Here is an 8258-nt window from a genome sequence, read left to right as displayed (position 1 = left end):
GGCTGCCAGCCCCGCAAAACCTGCGGGAGTACAGCTCCCGGCAGCCCGGTGCTGGAAATCGGGTTGGGAGTCACGCTTAGGCGCAGCTACCGCCTTGGCTGGGTTTATAATTTCTACCGAGTCCCTTTCTGAATGAAAACAATATGGTAAAGTGCTTATCACAGGTCCTAGCAACATTTTTTTTTTGTAATATATAAAAAGTTACATCTCTGTGATGCATGGCGTGCACATTCTTCCTTCAGCATCGAGGGGATGCGAACTTACTTCATTTGTAGGGCTTCTCCGTACTGAATAGGGTAAAGCAAAGTTCTGGCTATGTGTTCAGAAATATTTCAGCAACAGATTTCCCTGTGCCTCCTGGATGCGCAGACATTCCTGACAGATCAGTTTCTTTAAAGTGGACTTCGAAATCCATGACTTAACGATTATCTGGATAGCTACACCTGTAGCTGAGAGTCTGTGAACCATTGTCTGTGTGCTAAAATAAGGAGTGAATTCAGGTTGATCCGGTAACATATGGTATATCAGTTTGTAAGACTGAAATCCATGTCTCAGGAGTTCTGGTAGATTAGTGTAAAATAGAAGGTTCTTCTACAGCCTTTCTGTTGCAATTGTGCTACACTCCTGTATGTACCTCTGTGATCATCACTAAAATTTCCGCATAAAGTTTCAGCTGCAACTGAATGCTTGTTTGGTCTCCGGAACAGTTTAACGTATTAAGGCGTAAAACCTTAATTGAAACAAGTAGTCTTAATCTGCAGGACAACTGTATCTGATATTGTGGCATTGGATCATCGTTTTGCATTATTGTTAGCCAGCTTTGGAAATTACTTACTAGTCTCACCACCGTCAACTATCAGTTTGTGTTAATTTTAATATACCCTTTTGTGTTTGGTGTTTATTTAAGTGGCTGGATAGGAGTAGACAACCTGTTTAATGGGAGAAGGCAGTGTATTACATACCTAATAATTGTCCAGTTTAAGTTAAGACTTTTCTTTCCCATTAATTTTTTTTCCCTCTCCACTGAGAATCTGGTCTTGTAATGCTGGTATTAATAGATGATATCTAAGGTGACCTGTCTTGTTTTAGTACAAAAAAAAAGCTATTTAATTTGATAATGATACAATGGTATAATTAGAGCATGTGTTACCCAAAATATTTGAAATATTCTGAAGTAGCTCAGTGCAGTATTTTTAGATAACCTTAGTATTTGTATTTCTCCAGCTTGCTATAAAAGACAATTTCAGTTTTACAGCTGTGGTGAATTGTCAAATATGTTTTCAAAATAAACACATTCTTTGAATTAAGAGATGAGGAAAACTTTGATAGATCTAATAGTCTTCTTTCCTTCCTGCTCCCAGAGAAATTTTGTTTAAGAATACAAAAATTTCATCCAACCTAGTTTTGATGTCCCAAACAACAGCTTCCATGGTTTCTTTGGGACGTAATTATAGTAACCCTTATTGCCAAAAGACAATGTTATTTTTAAATTTTAATGTGATACACATTGCTTAAAATTTCCCTTTTTTTCTTGGCATTGTAACTACTACTTCACTCCCATCTTACACATTTTGGCACAGATTAATGTCATTAAGTCTAAAAGGTCATGTCATAGTCCTGGTATAAGTAAAGAACCAGGTCTCCTGCCTTTTCATTTTTCACTCAGAGAAACTGCTGTTCAGATGAGTTGTTATTTTGGTGCATTCTTACCAAGTTCTGGGGTATTGAATATGTGCCTTCATGCAACAAGTCTAGTTGCCATATGTCTGACACTTTGGATCTGATTATTTTTGCACATCTGGTATAAATCAGGAATAACTTTAATTAGAAATAAAAAACATACTTTTCCTATGAAATTGGTGTCAAATGGGACTAATTTCTGTTGTTTGTAAAATTAGAAGGCAAGTTTGAAAGGTGCATTGACAAATGTTCTTTCTAAACAAAAAACTTTAATACTTTTTATAGATGTAGGTTGACCTTCATTCCATAATATTATAAATATGGATCTCTTTTAAGTATATAAAATACTTATGCACATACAAAAGTATATACTATATATCTAGCCTGCAAGGTTTAATGTTTTCTTTTTAAACATGAATGCAGAAGTAATTTGTCCCCATCCCAACAGTTGAAGGATGCTACAGGTTCCTGATGTTTATACTTAGCCTTAGTTTTGTGCTTGCCTTCAGCAATGTCAAGGATCAAAATCCTCAGTAAAATATTTTTTTTGTGCTTTCACTGAGGAAAAATTCTGTATGTGTGTTTAATACTACTGTACCATGGAGAGAGGGCTCAATGTTGTTTCAATGTGGCAGTAGCGGGGGGCTACGGAGAGCTGCTCTGGGCACGTGGAGAGCTTTGAACAGAGCAGGAAAAAGCATCCAAGGGGCAAAAGAGCAGTGGGTACTCAAGAGGAGTGTCTGTGGGGCAGAACAGCAAGAAGGCTGTGCAGGCAGGCTGCATCTTATGAGTGGTAGCACAAAACTGTGTATGAGAATATTAGTATCTTTTGTGCAATGCACTCATGAGTTAGTACAGCTGGACTGTACTAAGAGATTCTGTAGAATAAAGTGCAGCAATCAGGTATTTGTAAATACAGTCAAATACAATGAAAATAGGTTATTGCATTTTTTATCACTTGTAATCTTGGTCTCAATTTTAGCTAAGTGTGACTTTGCACAAATACCACTTTTAGTGGAACCGTGGGAAAAAATTGTAAAGTGAACCTTGCTCTGTTGCAGCAAGGGGTGAATGCAACCCCTTCTACTTGCTGCCATAGAACAACTTCTAGCACTTTCTAGCGCACATGATTTTGCAACTTTTCTCTTAAATTGATTTTTGGAGATTTTTTCTCCTGCAGTTGTTATACTAGAGGATGTAGGGACCTGATCCACAATCAGCACAGGTTCATTTTGTGTTCCTATGGGTTTGTAAATGTTTCCGAACATGCTTGGATGGGTGAAGGATTGATACTGTTCATCTGGGACTTGCTTACCGCAAACCCTCTGTTTTATGACAGCCAGAACTAGGAGGCTGATAGGGCTCACCTTCTACCAAAACAGCTGAGTATTTTGAGGAAAAGTGTGTAGTGATGAGACCTGCACACGTACCCTTCCATTGGCTATGCTGGGGAAGGTCTGGGAAACAGGGTGCACTGGGCAGGGAGGCAGAGCAGCGGCAACTCAAGGAGAGGCAGCTTTTTGTCACAGCTGCACTCAACAGACTGTGCATGTCCTGAACATCACATCAAGTTTCTGCCCTGCTGCCCCACCAAGCACCAAGTTAGCTGAGTAATCAGGTGCACTGACAACAGGAGGGTCAAGGCTCTGCCAGCAGCTGGGCACAGCCAGATGCCCCAGCCCGTAGGGTGGGGGGAACCGTATCGAGCCAGGGCAATGCTTAGCACCAGAGTGTGAAGGTGATTTGTGGGACCAAACTTGGCTGCTCAGTGCAATAAACCTCAGGTGTTGCACACAGCTCTTGTGACTCCTTCAGCTCAAGAGATCATGGCCAACAGTGCTCCATGCATATTGCCCCACGTTTGGCTCTGTCCTCTCACAGCCTTTCATCCCTGTGATGTTCCCACAAAGCTGAGCTCATAATTGTGAAGAAAGCTCCTATCCATTCTAAGGTGTTCCTAAACCATATTTCTGACGAAGCACAGGTGTCCTCTGTCCTCCTTCATCTGAACCACTGTCAAAGGGTCTTTGGTTACACACTCTGATCAGGAAAATCTGGAGCTAGATCCAGCTGCTGTCAAAACACAGTTGCCCTTGTCACTGGACTGGGTTCAGTTTATTGGAGATAAATAATAAAATGTTGGGAACCTAATAGGGACGTTGATTTACAACCCTGTTTTTAAGAAATAACTCAGTAATTATATGTATATCACAAGCAAATGTAATGATACATTTTACTTTTGATTCCAGCTTTGTTACTGTGTTCCATTTTAAAGGATGAATTTTACACCCACAATGACACAAATTTTGATTAATTATAACTGGAAAAGATGATACTATATGCTATTCATTATCAAAATAATTTTTTTCTGCCCTTAAGAACTCTGCTATATGGGAATGGTATCCTGGCACCAGTTGACATAGCTTGATTCTTTAGAAATGCCATTTAGTATCTTACTGAATTCCAGTTCCTTGCAGCAATTTTAACATTTGCTCCAGTTCTATCTTGACTTGTATCCAATACCAGGCTGAAAATAGAACCAAAATCAGAAAAACATAATTTGTCACTGATTTAAAAAGTCAAACACTCTACTCTCATCTAAGAGGCATGGACTATCCTAGAGGAGCTGGGAGTGACTGGGCATTCATTTAGAGGAGACTGTGTACCCCCAAGTGCTGTACTGATCTTTCTGGAATGAGAATTACAGCATGACACAGCTTTAAACTGACTAACATCTGCATTTGATTTTATTTTCTGAATGGTCTGTGTAACGCATCTCTTGAACTGTGAATATTATTAAGTGAAAATCACCTCTGTTATACTTTTCTGTTCATCTAGAATTATTTCTGCTATTCTTTAAAGGCCCAGTTGAAGACACATTAAAGTAAGAACATTTTTTTCCTATTTAATTTAGGAAGCTGCTACTGGATGCCGCCAAATAGTTGGAATTCAAGAATTGTCTTTTTGAATACGGCCTTCCTCCCGACAGTAGGAGAAAAGTGAACCTAAAGGCAGTCATCTGCGTTACTGTGTAGGCTATTACTTATGTCACAGAACTGCTGTAACTTCAAATTCCTTAATGGCGAGTGAATCCTCCAGTGAGTGGAGGTGGGGTTTTGGCAGAGAAGTTATAATATAGCAGCTTATATCTAACCTGGCTCCATCATAAACCTCTACCACTCAGTCTCAAGGAATGCTGCTTCTTTTAGAAGCTATAACAAGTTGCTGCCACTAGAAGGAGAGGTAGCAAATTGATTGTACATAAGATTTTTGAAAAAAATTTGCACAAGTATTCTGAGCTCCTTATGACTCACATTAACCCACCAGGTATAGCTAAGCTCTGCTGCTGTAGAAATGACTTCCACCTGTCTTTATGAATGAAATAAGGTAACGTCAAATGATATTCCATATCAGTGGTGTGATGAGCTTATTCACCTGATAGCCCAGGCTGGATGAGCTTTACGAGTAACATCCTTCTCAAGAATGTGGGTGTGAAGCATGAAAGTAGTTAAGAAAGGCACATCCAATGAGAAACTTTCAATTCCAGCAGGCAAACAGGATGATTTTCTTTTTTTAAATCAGATTTTTTAATAAAATCAGACTTTTGCTAAGTATCATTCAATTAATTTATAAACAAAGTCACACGAGCAGTCAATAGCCAGTCAATCTGTTATTTCATAGCATGGAATAGAATTGCCGTGTCTTAAATGGGATCATTCTGGAAAACTTTAATCAATATAAGCATCATAGTTGGTGTCATGGTTTGAGATAGCCCCAAAATCCAATCTCACATTAGGTTGAGATGGAGAAGGGGGCTAGGACTAGGGAATTGGATTTTGGGGCTATCTCAAACCATGACAGTTGGTTTTGTTTGTTTGTCTTGTTCATTATTCTAACATCTCATGCAAGGAAAATTCAGCCTTGGCAAATAAAATATTAAAAAAATTTAGCTGCACCAGAAGGCCTGCAGCATTGAAGTATTGCAGTATTGACCTAGAGGTCATTTCATTGAGGGTGAATTTGAATATTTGACATCTAGTGTTTAGACTGATTATAGCAATATTGGGTTTCTTAATGTTTGTGCCGTTCCAGGCTGAAATCTTAACTTCACTACAGTGCTTGGGAAAAAAATGTGTGTCAGTAACATTCATACATTGCAGGCATCTTTGCCGCCTGGAAGCTGTGAGCATATCCCTGTGGAAGAACAGGCTTGCCCACAGACAAAACTGACTCGCTGGCTGACAAAACAGAGTGTGGCAGCACCGGTGTTAATCCCACAAAATTGATCTAAATTGTTTTGAACTTCTCTGCCTGTAGCCTGGCCAAAGCGTCCAGGTGCAGATAGAGAAAGACATAAAGTAGATGAGAATGTCACGATCATTAATATAGGCTCCTCAAAAAGCAGTGTGCCCTCATGGCTACATCAAAATGAGGGTGAATGTCCTTCATTTGAAATTGTGTGAGCAGAGCCAGTTGTTGGGTGTACTCTGGTAAAATGTGTAATGGTAACACAGAGGAAAGCCCTCTTTTTCCTTCTACCTCTTGTGCTATTGTTAAAGGCTGCTATAAAGTGCTTTGAGTAAAAGAAATTGTTCCATCTCATATCCAGATTCTTTCTAGATGTGTCTGTTTGCTAATTCTCAGACTGAGTTTTAAAATTAAGCCAAAAATTCTGTGAATTGTCCATAGGTTTCAAAGGGATAAATACCTTTGCAGATCTGCATATGAAATTAGGTCCAGTTATACTGAGAAAATTGGTTCTTTCTCTGTCTCAGTCGAAGATATTCCTTGAGAAGGACTGCCATGTAAAGCCTTTCATTTCCTATCAATATGCTGGAGTAGCACTAATTATTATACAGTGTACACTATTATGTGGTAGATGTTAGCTTCATGAAAAGATGATCGTATAATATTAGCAGTAGATCATCTGTTATATTCTTACCTACTAAACACATTCTCTCTGCAACACATAACAGATCTTCTATCCATTTCAGACATGGCAGAAATTCAAAGATGAAAAAAGTGATCCCAGACGGTGTTATAAGGGATAGCATCCTGAGATATTTATTCTTCACTGTCAAGGAGTTAGACTAGATGATCTAATAGGCAATTTCCATCCATAATGTCTGTGATTCTTCTAGTTGAAAGGCAGCTGGGGATGCAGAAGTTATAATTTCTATTTATTATTTAGCTCTGCTTTATTTCTTCACAGTGTTTGCATTGTTGTTGCTATGAAATAGTATTGGGTAAAATTATTAGTCTCAATGTTATTTATTAAATTAAGGGCATTTTCTCAAATGTGCACAAGTATTTCTCTGTGAAGAGTATCCCTGTTTGCATGAACTGAGGAGCAGAATGGTCTCAGGTTAAGCTGCCAGTGGTACTGAGCTCAGGCACTTCATCCTCACCTGGTCCCATCTGGATCATCTTGAGCTGTTGCAGGGCAGCTTGTTTTGTCTCCAGCTGTCAGTCATCCTGCCCTGTATACCCAAAGAGTCCCCTCCAGGGGATTCTGCATCATCCTCTCTTGATACCAAATCTGGTGCTAGTCATGGGGATCTACAAGGAGTTGGTGCTTTTATCTAAACTACAAACATGTGGAATTGGGAAGCTGGTGTTCATGAAGAAAAAATACATTTTTATCTCATATTCTTGCAGAGAAAAAATGAGTGCGCCCTAAGTATTCAGAAGCCAGAGAGTAAAACTATATTTTTTCCTGATTATATTATCAGAAAGACCGAAATTAACCCCCCAAAGATTATTTTTTTTTTATATTTTCAGATGATTGCTTATTTTGAGATTCTGCTTTCCATTTCTGATTTCTGTCTGTTCCCTTTGGTTCCATTCTCCAGCTATTGGGAATGGGAAAGGGAGGGATCCTGGCTGTGCAGGACCTGCTAGGAGGCCTTCCTCCTTTCTGCATCATCAGAAAATTGTTGGATGCCAAAGGAGCCTTCCTTTTCTTTTTGCATTCTGCTTTTCCCTAGCTGCATCAATTTCAATGCTTATCTCTCCACTCCTGACACTTAGGAATGTTGATAAGTGTTTGTCTTCAGCTGGAGCCTTGATTCTTTGTTTAAAACCACTTTAATTCAATATTTTGGCGACCAGGACAGGGAGAGAAAGTTTTTCACTGCTTACATGATCATGGGATAAATATTTTTAAAAACCATTCTAAAAATGACTGTTTTGCCATTTATCTTCTTTTGGATGGGCCAGATGCACACCTGCTCATGTGTGCTTCGAGATCTGTAATCGCCTATGCACAAAGACTTGACTAAAATTGGTTTTGAAATATGAAAACACAAAAAGTTTTTCATTAATGAATGATCACCAGCAGTGGAACTGGCAATTGAAGTCTTACGCATCTGCTGAGTTTGTGACTGAACTCTTCAAATTTGAAGCATTTATAACTTTCAGCTTCAAAGTGCTGATTTGGCTTGGATCCATGGTATCCTGCCTCTCCTGTATGCAGAGGTGCAGATTCCTCTAAGAAGGCCTTTGCAACTCCCCAGGGCACAGTAGGCTGGAGGAGCCTCCTGACCAGACAGACTTACTTGAAGAAATTCTGATAGAAA

This window comes from Manacus vitellinus, unplaced genomic scaffold, assembly GCF_001715985.3.
Source record: "Manacus vitellinus isolate BGI_N305 unplaced genomic scaffold, ASM171598v3 scaffold_2_pilon, whole genome shotgun sequence".
In the NCBI taxonomy this organism is placed as follows: domain Eukaryota; kingdom Metazoa; phylum Chordata; class Aves; order Passeriformes; family Pipridae; genus Manacus; species Manacus vitellinus.
Note: the sequence above shows the minus strand (reverse complement) of the source record.